The sequence below is a fragment of the Phragmites australis genome, chromosome 12 (genome assembly GCF_958298935.1).
Source record: "Phragmites australis chromosome 12, lpPhrAust1.1, whole genome shotgun sequence".
Lineage (NCBI taxonomy): Eukaryota > Viridiplantae > Streptophyta > Magnoliopsida > Poales > Poaceae > Phragmites > Phragmites australis.
The window spans coordinates 18821822-18837499 of record NC_084932.1 but is presented as its reverse complement, the minus strand read 5'-3'; the positions used below and the strand labels follow the sequence as shown (position 1 = coordinate 18837499).

At 44.3% G+C, this 15678-nt stretch overlaps 1 pseudogene; it reads left to right on the top strand.

Annotated features, from left to right (window-relative positions):
- The first annotated feature begins 341 nt into the window (after window positions 1-341).
- LOC133886367 (large ribosomal subunit protein uL1-like) lies at window positions 342-3469 on the top strand (annotated as a pseudogene).
- The last annotated feature ends 12209 nt before the right edge of the window (window positions 3470-15678 follow it).

The following is a 15678-nucleotide window of genomic DNA, read 5'->3' as shown; positions in this document are numbered from 1 at the left end:
TGTTTGCTTAAAGCTAATCCTGTCAATATTTACTTTATTTCTATAGTACAATAGTAAATAGTACAATAAAATGAGTAGTGTACAAAAGAGAGGAGATGTTGCTATGTACTTGCAAGGATGATGATACTTGGCAGCAGCAAGCATAACTTAGGGAAGTTATGATATTAGTAGATAAATAATCCAAATTCTCTGATCTTTGGAGCCCTTGTATCTGTGCAATCGCTATTTAGTGGTATATGTATTCAACATGGTCGCTTCTTTTCTTCCATTTGTTTGCACTGTACATTGTATTCAACATGGTTCCCATGGATTTGATGGTCCATTTTTGGGTATTGAAAACAATGGCAGCCCTGAAGATGTCATCAAAAGGTTTGAGCAAAGAAGCCATGCTGTGGATAGCAAGGGGGTTGCAGAGTACCTTCGAGCGCTTTATTCTCACCTACACAATAGCTGATTGCCTTCCAGATGAACAGTCTGGGAGGTCTGCAAGTCTGCCAGCCCTGGTAAGTTTCTCTTGGAACTCTTATTGTATGCCAAGGAGAGGAACAGGAAGTTCACCGAGACTGTTGAGCTTCAGATTGGTCTGAAGAACTATGACCCTCATAAGGACAAGCGTTTCAGCGGCTCTGTTATGCTGCCCCATATCCCCTGCCCAAAGATGAAGGTGTGCATGCTTGGTGATGCCCCCAGCACGTTGAGGAGGTAAGGATATGCCAATTTCATGTACTTGAAAATTTACTTTTTTATGTTGGACATGCCTATAATAGTCCTGTTTGACTGAAACATAGCAGTATTTTGCATTGTTGAACTGTGAATGTGATATGCGATAGCAGGCCTTTTACTATGTGCTTTCTCCAATTCCATTGCATTTTAATTTTTATGTATAACTTGCTTAATTATATAGATATTTTGAAATTTGCTCAGATAATATATTGGTATTCTTTATCCTGTGAAGGCAAGTGTTCCATGTTAAGAAGCTTGAAGAAGTACCATGCTTTCTTAGCATCAGAGGCCATCATCATGCAGATTCCCCGTCTCCTTGGTCCTGGTCTCAAGAAGGCAGGCAATTGATCCATTTTTTGACATGATTGTTTCTCTTTCATGTAATTGCTGTTTTGCATACCAAGCAATGATAGCGTTGATTCATAAGACTATCAGTTCAGTTATTGAGACTAGACCAATGCTGTATTTGTCTTTTTATCACAAATTCCCTGAATAGGACATGAGCGTGTCTCCATGTCCCCCTATTATAGAGGAATATGCAATCTATTATTTACTGTATATATCTTGGGTTTTTAATCATTTTCAACTGTTCTATGTGATAAACAACCTTTATGGGTTTGAACTACATTAGCAGATGAATTCTCATTTAGTGAAATGAGAGTTTTCTGAGACAATTTTCATTGCAGAAATTGATGGTAACAATTCACAATTTGAAAGCTTTGATGGTAACAGTGCAAAATATTATAGATTTATTGCACACTGCTACCTCGACAACGGGCCATATGACGCGCCAACGGCGCCCTATTTTCTAGTATACATATCTTGTTCTTAAAATTGGAACAGATGTGATCTGACAGATAACCGCAGTTTCTAATGCTAAGTGATTTGAGGTATGTACTATTACCATTATTCAACATTTGAACTATTGAAAACCATTAGTACATATACTGTATATAACTTGTGTTTCATATTTTGCTTAGTGGCACTGAAATAGAAATATCACTCTGGGGGTCAAGGGCAATGAATTTGATGGAGACACAGTTAATGAATATGGACAACAACAGCCTGTTATTGCAATTTTTGTTGGAACTTTATACAAAAAATACAGAGGTCCCCCATTCTCGAGTGGAAGAACCTCAGCTTGTCGGTGGTACATAAATGAAGATATCCCACATATCAATGACTTTTATGCCAGGTAATATATACAATAATCTTCTTCAACATTTTTTACTACTCTTCGTATAATGAAATCCAGTATCTAACTAATAGATATATTACAATATCTTGCAGACTCACTACCGAATCCAAGCCTATAAGAAAATTGGCTTAGAATCTCAACCAAAAATACAGAATGAAATCCAGATCAAAACGTTGATGGAGCTGAAAAATGCTAACCCATTTGACGAAGCAGTAATTTTGTATCTAACTTTTACTATATATTACATGACTGATCTATTTTTCAAATTTTTATTTCCTTGCAAAGAAAGTCAAAGTGATTCTAGTGCACGGTCATAGTAACCCGATTATCTCCGGAATAAGGGTGGTGGTACACTTCGTGTAAAGCATGTCGCTCTGGATCTATATTCACTGGCTCAATTTATACATGCAACAACCCAGATTGCGATTGCACAGAAGTTGACTGCAGGTATAAATCTCTATCACAATATTTACAAGTACAGGCTAGCAGCAGTATAGTAAATTCTTATTTCAGCATGTCAGTACACTCAAGATATACAGATAGACCGTGGCCAGAAATTGCATATAAATAATCACTCATCAGCGAGATACACATTACCAGGAAAGCAGTTCAATAGTAATTTCACATTTGAATAACTTTTGACCTTTCATCTTTAACAACTTATTCACAACTGATGCAATATTTTGGACCAAACAACTTTTATTTCTGGGTATATACCTAACTTTGTGCTTAGTGTCTACAATACAAGTAAATTTGTATTTCACTTGATAAAATATTCTAACCTCCCATATTTTATCGGGCTGTATTACTGTAAAGAATATACACACATGCCAACACAAAAATTAGAAACATCTAAAATAGCATCGTTTAAGTTATATTTCTTATAATATCAACAAAAAAGTGATTAGACAGGTGTAACCTGCACTGACAAAATTTAAATGTCCTAGGCTGATAACTAATCATAGATGACAACTTCCATCAAACTTTACACCAAAAGGATACTACACACCTTACTGTGTTTGTTTTCGAAATTGAACTGCTAATCATTCTAGAATTTGCATGACAACAATATCCTTAACAATTTGGATCATTTGTATATAATCGGTGATCAATTTGCTTCTATTCTTTTTCTACGTGGTTTATTATAGATTGATATCCTTTTAGCAATTCGTTCGTACTACTGACCTTATATTTATATCACACACACCATGCTTCTTACCATTTCAAACTTTATGTAGGTACAAATTATGTCTCATGGTAGCCAACGAAACCTATGAACTTGAGTTTGTTCTGTTTGGTGAAACATCTCAACATATGCCCGGTAGTTCAGATTTCATATCTGTTGGAACTATTTTTAGTTACAGTATCGAAGGAGTTTATTCTACGCAAAGAGATTGGAGGTGGGAGGAATTAACCTTTACCCTACCCCTTGGGTCCTTTAGGTGAGGGGATAGGTGAAACTTACTTTTCGCCCCGTGGTGGGTTACAAATATTATAAAGAGGTCTGAGTCTTTACATGGGTTACTTTGCTATATGGACTCTTTTGTAAGCTTGGGTCTTTTCCCAATAATAGCTCCTCAACTGCAAGCTCTAATGGGATAGTAGGGCGAACAACTACTATGCGGAAAGGACTTTGGTTTATTATTGACATATACGCCTCGCTAAAAACTCAATCCCAAAAATTCAGTGGGAAAAAAGGGCATGGAGAAAATAGCGTGTATATGTGCATGTTCCTTACATGGTTGCTAGAGCTAACACTCATAACTATGCTTTGTCTTGCTCGTCAAAGGTTGCTGCTACGGCTTCAGGAGGTGCTCCGCCGTAGCGGAAGTCGAAGGTTCTTTGCCCTGGTCGGCGAAGGGGGTTCCGGCGAAGTGCTCGGCGAAGGCTGTTGCTACGGCTTCAGGAGGTGATCCTTCGCAGCGGAAGTCGAAGGTTCTTCTTTGTCCTGGTCGGCGAAGGGGGTTCCGGCGAAGGGGTCTTCGGTGAAGTGCTTGGCGAAAGCTGCTGTAGAGGCTTCGATGGAAGCAGCTTAAATGTAGGTAGCTGGGTTTGAAGAGTATTGTGTTTCGCGGCTCGTCGAAGTCCATGGTGTCTTCGCGTCTCTACTTACGTGCGCAGGCCAAACTCTTGGGACCCAGGATGAAACTTTAATTCGGTGCCTCCCGTAGCCCCTCTTGGCCGGTGTTCGTGAGTGGTGAAAGATGCCGTGTAGTTGACGTAGTTTAAGTCGGCTTGGGCAAAGTCATCATGAGTGAAGCCTGTCCGGTCGATGCCATGGTCGACGGAGGCGAAGTAGTCGTGGATGATGACCCTCTATTGATGTCAAAGCCGCCAAAGGTGAAGTCGTGTGTTGAAGGCCCTTTGGTCGATGTCCAAGTCGACAAATCAAAGGCGTCGCGGCTGTAGTCATCGCCTAGTCGACGGAAGCGAAGCTGTCGCGGTCGAAGCGAAGTAGTAGTGGTCGAAGCCTCTCTGTTTGATGTAGTCGGAGTCGACAGAGGAGTTGTCGCGACTGAAGTGAAGTAGTCGCGGCCGAAGCCCCTCTGGTCAACATAGTCGGAGTCGACACTCGTTGCGGCCGAAGTGAAGTAGTCGTGGCCGAAGCCCCTCTGGTTGATGTAGTCGGATTCGATGGAGGAGAAGTCGTCGCGGCCGAAGCTCCTTTGGTCGACGTAATCAAAGTCAACGGAGATGAAGTCGTCACGGTCGAAGCGAAGTAGTCGCTACAAAAGCCCCTCTGGTCGACAGAGGCGAAGTCGTCGCGGCCGAAGCGAAGTAGTTGTGGCTGAAGCCCCTCTGGTCGACGTAGTCGGAGTTGACGGAGGTGAAGTCGTCACTGCCGAAGGCCCCTCTAGCCGAAGTAGACGGGGGTGAAGCCGTTGAGGACTCCATCTGGAGTCCCATTGACATTGTTGAAGCTGAAGGTGAGGGCGACTCACTCTGCGTCGATGCCGATGCCGAAGGTGACGATGAGTCGATATCGAAGGTGATGACATTGCTGAAGTAGTAGCCATTGTCGACGAAGGTTGTCGACGAAGGTTGTCGACAATGCACAGTGTACGAAAGGATCTTCTGCTTCTCGAAACACAAAGGGTCGTGTCTTCAAGACTTGCTATCAGAGGTCCGAGTGGAGCGTTGCCTTTACCTGAAGCTGAGCGGTATCTCGATCCTCTTTGTTGGCCCTTCGCCTGCCTTTTAAGTCGTTTGGTGCGCTGTCTTTACCTAAGGACTAGCGGGACTAAGACTTCCTATCATGTAGGACAATAGGGGCTTCACACCTCTTTCCAGAGATGAAATACACATTATACTCGATGTATATTCGGTATGTGGACATGAAGAATAAATACTTAAATGCATTAATGTAATCCGAACGTCTCTTTTGCCTTCGGTGTGAGGGCAAATATTCTTAGTCTCTGTCTTTTGTTTTAAGTCGAGAGGTGCGCTGCCTTTGTTTAAGGTCAAACAATACTGCGACTTTTTATTCCTGAAGGTCTCTTTTGCCTTCGGTGCGGGGCAGACATTCTTAGCCCCCTTTTTTGTTTTTAAGTCGAGAGGTGCGTTGCCTTTGTTTAAGGTCAAGCAACACTTCGACTTTTTGTTCCCGAAGGTCTCTTTTGCCTTCGGTGCGGGAGCATGCACTCTTAGCCTCTATCTTTTGTGCATGTGTTAAATAGATGCACGGAAAGTACAATCGAAGAGTAAACGCTTCGGCATAATGATAAATATAGCATCGAAGGATAAAACCTTCGGTATGAGGGATAAGCCCCATCTGTAAAGATTTAAAATTCATATATACGAGCAATAAGAGTCTTCTCATGCAAAGGCTTAAACTTGTGCATGATGAATAAATATTCCCTTGTGCGGAGGGTAAGGCACTGTATACATAACGAAGAGGTGCTTCAATGCATGTAAATAACGCAAGCACCATAGAGATTAGCACCTTGATAATGATGCAAAGGTTAAAACCTGTGTATGGGGAATAAATATTCCCTTGAGCAAAGGGTAAGAATCTGCATATGCATAAAACAAACGCTTTGATGCATTTATGTATTAAGTATACGAAAGATAATGCTCCGGCATTCATGTGAAGAATATGTACTTCGACACAAATGTAACGAGAGCACGCGAAAAATAAAAGCTTCACCATACGAGCGAAGGGTGAACATTTTGATACATATGTAATGCCAGTGCCTGAAGAACACTTGCTTCGCACGCGCGATGGTAAGAATAGTTGCTTCGATGCACATAAGTAATGCAAGTGTAAAGAAAATGAATACTTCAGTAACTATGCGAAGGATAAACGCTTCGATGCATATCTAATGCAAGCGTAAAGAAAAGGTAAACATACGCGGAGACTAAATATCCCGATGCACTTATACAATGCAAAACGTTCCTCGAGTATCGAAGAATTAAAACTCTAAGCGAAGGGTAAAGACCCTATACGAAAGGCTAAAACTTACAAATAAGGAATGAAGTTCCTCGAGGGAAGGGTTAGTACATGTATTCGAAAGAGTAAATGCTTTGGCACGCGTACAATATGAGCATATGTGATGCGAGTATGCGAAGAGTAGACATTTCAACATGTAATATTGAGTAATATCATACGAAGGATAAGTATCTGCATGGGAGGGAGAAATAGCCCCTCAAGCGAAAAATAAAAACTCGTATATACTTGTGAAGGGTAAAAATAAGTACTTCAATTAGTTTATGCTATGCAAACGCAGAAAGTGAATACTTCGGCATTCATGCGAAAAATACGTGTTTCGATGCAAATGTAACGCGAACGCATGAAAAATAAGCGTTTCGATATACAAGTGATAGGTAGATGCGATGCACGCATGTAGAGATAAATACTTAGGTAAAGAGCTCTCATTCGTTTATTTATTCACGCGAAGGGTATATCGTACACTTTGAGAAACAAATCCCCTCATGCGAAGGGTAAAGAGCTGTATACGAATAATAATTTTTTTTTGCAAAGGTTAAGAATACTATAAATGCACATTAGAAAGAGTAGTGTGCTTCGGCATGTAGTAAAGCGAGCACACGAAGGGTAACATTTGAGTAACTAATTTGGTGCATATGTAACACAAATACGCGAAAAATAAGCATTTTGGCTTATAGACGCGTTGCGCGTGTAAAGTAAATGCTTCGGCACATGTGAATAACGTTAGTGCTTTGATGCACACATAATGCAAGCATGCGGAAAATAAACATGTGCGTAGAATAAATACTTCCGTGCGTGAAAGGTGTAGATTACCGCATTTAAATGCTTCGGCATGTAAATGAAGAATAAATAATTTGATGCATCTATACAATGCAAATGCTCGAAATTAAGTGCTTCGTCATACAGCTGTGATGCATAGCATGTGTACGAAAACATTGCGACATAGGTATGCAAGATCCCTTGCTTAGGCACATCGCAATGAATAATGATTAGGTAAAACAAGTATGTAGGATGAAATGCGAGTAATGAACAAATATGTGGCAGGCCTCGGCTGCATGCGGGAGGAAAAATAGTCCCTAGCGAGGTAAAATGTGCTAACGAAGCCTAAAAGGGCAAAACTCCCTTGCCGACTAGCTTAAGTGTTCTGAAAGCCGAAGCCATACAACACGTAAACAAAACCACGGTCGTAAGAATCTTGCACGAATAACTGACGAAGGCATGCCCTGCTTAGAACAATCTCCAGTATGAGCTAACACCCTGGTGCTAAGCCCAAGGCAAGCAGCTAAACTTCAACGGGAGGGAAAATCACTCCCTAGCCAACAACTATACCACGCACGACACTAGCTATATGACATTAGACAAAAACGATGTGCTCGTCGAAGCCCTATGACTGCTATCATATGTGGTACACATGCTTTGAAGATAAAGTCTGTGATAAAACGTGTCTAGATAGACACAAAAGCACGAGCGGTCTGGTGGTTGAATGTCACCCTATCGTAGTGCAGATTAGGGCTCGATTCCTGGTTGGGGCATGTTCTTTTTGCAGATGTAGCACAAAAATAACAGGTGGGAAGGGGCGTGTAGGCTTACCTGGACCACACCCCTTGCTAGGAAAAGAAGGTGGACCACGCCCCTTTGCCAGTCGAAGCTCGGCTGGGCCCTCGCCAGCCGAAGGCCTCACTGCGCCAGCCTGAAGGTAGGCTCGTGTCGCGCACTGAAGTTCGGGCCTCCATCCGAAGTCCTACTGACTGGGCCTCACAAGCCGCGAGCGTGATCCAAAGGCCTACCCGAAGCTCGTCTGACGCGCAGCACATGTGATGGTTGCGAAGCCCGCTGTTCTGAAGGCTCGCGCCCGGCTCGCGAAGGCCTTATCCGAAGGATTGATGTGGTGGAATAGGTGTGGTTGTCTGAAGGTCGAGTAGTCTGAATGCCTGGTCGAAAGGACAACGCTGATTGATTCGAAGGCCCACCGGGTCGAATGCCAACGACCATTGGCCCAATGGCCTAGTGGGCCGAAGGCCTGGTACGAAGGCTAACGCCCAATGATCCGAAGGGTTGGTTATCTAAAGGCCCATGTGTAGCTGGGCCGCGAGAGCAGAGCGATGCCTAGCAGATCCGCAGGCTTAAAGCTTGGTACGAAGGCATTCTCACTCTTTGGAACCGGATCCCCACAGTCGATGCCTACTGTTGGAATTATTTTTAGCTACAGTGCTGAATGGTTCATTTCAGGCAAAGAGAGAGAGAGAGTGGAGATGAGAGGAATCAACCCCTACCTTTAACCCCTTGGGTCCTTTAGGTGAGGTGAAACTTCCTCTTCATTCCTTGGTGTGATACAAATATTACAAAGAGGTCTTTGGGCCTTGACATGAGCTGCTTTGCTACATGGGCTCCTTTGTAGGTATGAGCCTTTTCTCAAACAGTAGTCCTTTAACTGTAAGCTCTGATGGGATAGCAGTCCAAATAGCTACTACTAGGAAAGGACCCATGTTTATAGTTGGTACGTACATCTCGCTAAAAACTCCATCTAAAAATCCAGTGGAAAAAAAGGGCACGGAGAAAAGCTCACTCCGTTGATACCAATTAAATCAAGCCCGAGTAGCTAGGTGATGACTACCATCTTTCTTTGTCACCTATTCACTTTTAAACAAGCATATGATTAATACAGTTTAGTTTATCGATCCAGCAAATCTTCCAAACTGAAATGTATGGTGTTTTGTTAGTCAGGCGTCTTCATGAGTATCAGTGCCTATGCCCACTAAGAGTTGGATAACATTTAAGATTTTTGTTTAAGAGCCTGAAAAGCGTATTTTCATAGAAACTATAGTTAAAAGCAGAGAAGGATATAGGAGTTCAATGTTAGCATATTGTTGCTCTTTCTGCATTATAAACGTAAATTGTGTACGTTTGAGTACATTCCAAAATTTCCTGATGTCTTTGTCACCTTCGTATGTGACAATGGAAATTTAGGGTGAAAGATATCTGCATAACACTCAGGCTAACCATGAAATGTTATAAAAAAAAAATTAAAATACATTTGATGTCCTTAAACTTATCAAGCTGTGTTATTAGGTCCATAGACTCTTAAACCGTAGATTTAGATTATTAATATTATTAAGTTATGCATTATAGGTCACCCTACTCTGGTGTATAGTGGTGTGCCATCGAGCGCCTGCGTAGCATTTTACTCAATTTAAAAATTATAAATAATAGAAAGAATCACAAAATTAAGAAAATAGGGAAAAAAAATAAAAACTCAGGAAAATAGAAAAATCAGATATTTTTTAAAAAATAATAGAGAAATCAGGAAAAGTTATAAAAAAATCAGGAAAATTTAAAAAACCTGAAAAATCAGAAAAAAATAGATATTTTTATAAAAAATCAGAAATAATAGAAAAAATAAAAAAAAATTAGAATTTAAAAAATCAAAATAATAGAAAACATCAGGATGCACGAATATGTCACTAGACTATATGCAACACGTCTTATTCTATAACACATTTTACATGTAGGAAGGAATTAGAATAGGAAGAAACCAATGAGTGAATCTTTTTTTTACGAATGTGACATGACTTGATGGTTGACTCGACTAGTGGTCGAACATGAGTAGATGGTTAAAGTGACTAGTGGTCGAACATGATTTGATGGTTGACTCGACTAGAGACATAATCTTAGCTATAGCAAACAAGGCCAGGCCGAGATACCCGACGATTATAACAGCGAAGACTTCACACTAGAAACTAGAACACGATGACCAAAACCAGTAACAAAGACACCGACGATGGACTCAAATTCAACAACGTGAAACTAAAACAAAATTGCAAAAAGCTCAAAGTGGTTTGGACAATGGAAGAACTAAAATATAAATCTTTTGTGGGGCAATTTTCTGGACTCTAGGTAATGGAACTCGACGAAACAAAAGGGGATAACTGAGATTACCTAACGGGCAACCGAGGCTCTGATACTACTTGATACGCGATTGTCCAATCTTCCGAGGGTAATATGATAAGTCGATTGGTGGAGTTTCGATGTTGATGATCCAAAAGCTTTGACCAAGACAGATCAAGAACTCTCGCAACCACTACATCACTACTCCATGGTTATCAACCGTGCTAAGATGTGGTTGACGTCACCAAGAAAGCTTTTCTTGTAAGCGAATCAAGAACACAAGCCAGAACAGGTAGATACAATCTGAATATTACTAATTACCAATGAAGTGCTCGAGTTGGGGGTTTCACAAACCGAACAAGCGGTGAAACTGTATAAAACATAATAATTTAAGTAAAACCTGAGCCTAAACTACGACAGCTACTGTGTATATATGGGGGGATGTGAGGAGGTCGACCTAGGGTTGTGCAGCTATTTAAAGAGGCGTACACAACCTGGACTCTGGCCTCGACACGATTACAAGATCCAACTAGGTCCAAATCGGTGACGCAACACCTTATTTCTTTGACTCTGACTAACTATAAGGAATATTTGGTCGAGCTCATATCCATTGGAAAGGGCTCGTTGTAAACTTTCCAGAATATTTAAGATTGCCTAAAACAGACTTTGTATGAGAGAGTTATGCCCGTTTTACTGACGTGCTGTCTTGAGACTTGACAACAACCATGACCACGACTTCGACAACGGCTAGATCTCAGCCTCGAGTTCGAGTAGACTTAGCCTTCGAGGGGTGACGTCTGAGTAAGGTTGTGGTGCTTTTTTCCTATATTCCTAAGTAACAAAATATCATAAGAATTTAGTAGTAATTCATCCAAGGAAGCATGAACAGTAAGGAACGAGTTCACTTGGTGGTTTAATTATCGCGTATGTGCTCTTGTAGTTGGACCTTGTATGATTTGAGGAATATTAATAGTATTGATCATATCTGAAGGAGCCATAGGCTCATCAGCCTTCTAGGATCAGTGCGTCATGTTCGGGGATAAGGTACCCATGTAGCTGCTTCCGATGTTGAAGGACTGCATCTTTGAAAGTCATGTACTCCTCAATGCATTTATCATGAAATATGATGCTACATACTATGATCCGTCATTGCCACTTATATCCCTGCAAGCGGCTAATACATGCGAGCACGGGATATGATGCAGTTTTGGCTTAGTGCATGTGCACTTCGTCTCGTGAGGCCCAAGTTGACATTGCTGTACGGTGTCCCCTGCGCTATACCCTGAAGCATACCTACGGCGGCACATGACCTCAAAGTCGTTGTTGGCCATGTCGTAAATCCTCGTCCGATGAAAGTGTGACTTGTTCCTCCTTCTGGATAATATTGCCTCCACCTTAGGTGCAAACCACGTACTGCAATTCATAGCAGCATTACCACGGTCTCGAAAGTAGTCCGTCATTTTATAGAATGTGAGCTCAATGATGGCACACAACGAGAGGCCTAGTACTCCCTTTAGGATATTATTGAACACCTCCATTATGTTTGTTATCATAATGGTGTACCTAACACGGTATACAAAAATTTTAGAAGGCCTATTTGCATAAGATAGGGTTCAATATGATCATTTAAATTCTAAGTGCTAGCCTGGCACCGTGAGTGTCATGGATTAGGGTCCAACGCTCCGTCGGCTTCCCCGCTATCCATTGGCTAAACATAGCATGTGAACATGTAACGATAGTTTGCCCCCCAACCTTTTGCGTTCGCAGATGATCCTCCTATTCTTGTTGATCTGCCATCATCTTACGAGTAGTCTCATTTAACTCTCTCCATATCTCGTTGAACTTCGCCTACTGGTTCTGCAGACACAAACCTTTGAATCTCTTTACAAGAAACTTGCTACTGTAACTTGTGTATAGGTTCGCTCCCAAGTGGCGCATGTATCATCTTCTCTCCACATCAGGCCATGCAATGAAGTAGTTTGTGCTATCATGCAACACGTCCAACGCATATAGAAGGCCCTTGTTATGGTCAGAGATGATGCAAACTCGTTCCCTGTTGCCCACGACACATGTCCTTAACAAAGTGTGGAACCGCAACCAGCTATCATTGTTCTCACTCTCAACCATTACAAAGGCGAGAGGAATGATCTAATTATTTGCATCCACCACCACCGCTATCATAAGGGTACTATGGTACTTGCCGCTCAGAAATGTAGCATCCACGCATAGAACCGACCTGCAATATCTGAAAGCTTCGATGTATTGTCCAATGGACCAGAATAACCTAATGAGGTATCGATCAGTGGTATTGTATAAACCATCCTCTAGCTTGATCTCTCATCCGCCATCACCCACTGAGTTCATCATGACAATCTTCTGCAGTAGCCTCGAAGCATAGTTGTAAGACTCCTCGAAGCTTCCAAATAGCATCTTTAATACTTTCTGCTTCGCTCGCCACGCGGTATGATAATTGATCAACATACCCGTCTTAGTCTGCACCTCCTCCATAATGAATTTTGGCAACAAAAAAATGTTCGTGCCAACAAAGGTGATGAGGAGTTAGGCTATGAACCTCGCATCAACGGCGTGGCTCATATTCCTAATAGCCTCTTCGTTGCATGTATGCGGGGTCTGCCTACTGATCACAAAATAGTTCTCATATTTTGGCTTTTGTGCTCGTATGAAGTAAGGACAAATCGGATGCTTGAAACACCTGACCTCATACTCTGTAGGGTTAGACCGAGTGCACTTGTGGTCCCTTCTTGTCATACAGCATAGTTGCTAATAAAATGGATGACCTCCCCCCTATTACAAAATTGTTGTTCGACCTGTATGTCCCTATTCTGGTATCCCCAGTTAGATAAGGTGTTATACTCAGCGACTGCACAATCCAGCAAACCAGCACCACGAAAGTACTGGATCGCTGGCACCGGGTCATCATTATCAACATCTTCTTCATCCTCGCTAACACCGGTTTCATCATCCATGCATCCTGTATCTACATCAGAATGGTCCACTCTAGCTCCATCTCTACCGGAACTGCCCTTCTCAACATCCTCTCCATCCTCTTCATGCATCACCTGCTGGCCTGATCCTTCTACGGTACTCACTGTATCACCATGCACCAGTCATGGCACTATTTTTACATACACCACAATATCAAAGTTATCTTCCAATGCCTTGCGTGAGTACAAAGCTGTCAGTGGATGAACACCGCGAGCAGGGATCCTGAGGGATCCCCTTCGAGATTCGGCCGGGGGGCTGGTCCTGAAACTACCTCGTACGTGGGGTTAATGCGTGTGGGACTTAGGCAGGATGGATCTTCGTCAGCTAGTAGAAATGAATGCACCAAGGGTTAGACAGGTTCAGGCCACACGGAGGCGTAATACCCTACTCTTGTGTGTTCTGTATATTATCAATGTTCTTCAGATGTCTCTTCCTCGGATGTCTATCGATCGATCTCTATCTCTATCTTTTTCCACCCTCTCTTTTCAAGGTGCTCCCCCCCTTTTATCTACTGGGGGGGGGGGAGGCCATTCAGGGAATGCCCAGAACGAGGGAACAAGTTCCTGTAAACAATAAATGGAAAGTGGCCATCATTAGTCTACAGTTGATGTTACAGAGGGTTTAAAAAATATCCCTCGGACGGTTCCATTGGTCTTCGTGTTCCAGCTTTGGAAGGCACAGGGGCGCCCACCGGCCAGCTTCTGAGTATTCTCTCATGCCCGTTTGGGCAGAGTAGGTCTGTCGCGGTCCGATGTGACAGGGTGATAAGCCTCGTGCCCATCAAGGATATCTTCAAACCGCCTTCCTTCATGGGCCCCGCGAGGGGACATGCGATGGGACCCGCCGCATTAATTGTGCCACGCCTTCCTGCCAGGCGGCGGCAGAGAATGGCGTATTTGGTACGGCAGGCGTGGGGGAAAGTGGCTAGATGTGACCGCCCGCACTCCTCATTAAATGCGGCATCGAGCCTCCCACCGACCGACACCTTATCGTGGAGTCCCTGCGGGGTCCACCAACATGGGGCTTGACGGGTGCCCGGGGCTCTCTGGGTGCTCGGGGACCAACTGTTCCTGCCCCCGAGCACCTACTCCCGGACTTGGCTTCCCTCGGGTCCTCGGGGCTCTCTGGGTACTCGGGGACCAACTGTTCTCGTCCCCGAGCACCCACTCCCGAACCTTGCTTCCCTCAGGCCCTCGGGGAGGTAGTCCCCGAGGGAATGCGCCATGTGGCACTGCGCTGTCCTGGCCTCGGGACTCGGGAACCCCCGGATCCCATATCACCGACGGCAGCCCCCAGGCCCATCGGCAGGCGATGGTCTAGAGACTGAGGGTGGGGCCGTATTTCTTCGAGGTCGATCAGAGCATTGGTGCCACGTGGCTTTTTTTCGCCCGGTGCTGAAATCTTTGCGGGCCTTGCAACGTTTAGGCCCAAGCTCTTGGTATAACCCAAGGAGGAGCCGAAAGGGCGCGTGCCCTTTCGACTTTTGAGGAAGGTGATGATGAGGCGGGAGACGCCCAGGCCACCCAGGCTTCCGCGCGGATCGAGGAAGACGTGCCTCGCTTATTGCGCCGAGGAATAAGGCGTTTGAACTCCCAGCGATAAAAAAGGGGAGAGGCAACGGACTGTTGCCCTCCTTAATCGCCATTCTTGCCTTTGCCATTCTTGAGCACTGGGAGCCTTCTCTTCAGCCTTCAGTGCACCTTTACTCCAGCTACCTCCAGTGCACTTCCCACCCCTGAAAATGCCAAGGGCAGGAGGCGGCCGTCGGGAGGCTTCGAACGTCGGCGGCATTCTGCTGAAATCCCACCTCCTGAACGAGGAGGGCGCGGAGAAGGTGCGGAAGCTTATGGTCCCTGCTGGCCAGCGGGGAGCATTGGTGGTGACGTCGGCCACCCATCCGCCCGCCCCGTGTGGGTCCGGGCAGATCATCATCTTTGCCTCCTTCGTGGCCACCGGTCTAGTGCTGCCGTTTTCGGCATTCTTCATGCAAGTGTTGGACACTTACGGCGTCCAGTTGGCCCACCTGAGTCCAAATTCGGTGGTGATCCTGGCGGTCTTCGCCCACCTCTGCGAGATTTTCGTAGGGGTGCCTCCGTCTGTGGTGCTCTTCCGACACTTCTTCATCCTCCGAGCGGCTGGGAAGAAGAAAGGGTCGGACGATGTGGAGGTCGTGGGCTGCTGCAACTTTCGCCTGCGGGAGGGAGTCAGCGACGCCTGCATCCAGCAGGTGCTGTGCGGCAAGTGGGACGACTGGCGCCGGGACTGGGTCTACGTCGACGTCAGCCCCCACGATTGCCTTTCGCTACCCCGATCGCCGGTGGAGCCCAACAAACGGGTCTGGGAGTCCGCTCCCGCAGAGGATGCCCGCCTGCGCCCAGTGCTGAACCGCATCGAAGACCTGCGCCGGGCGGGGCTTACC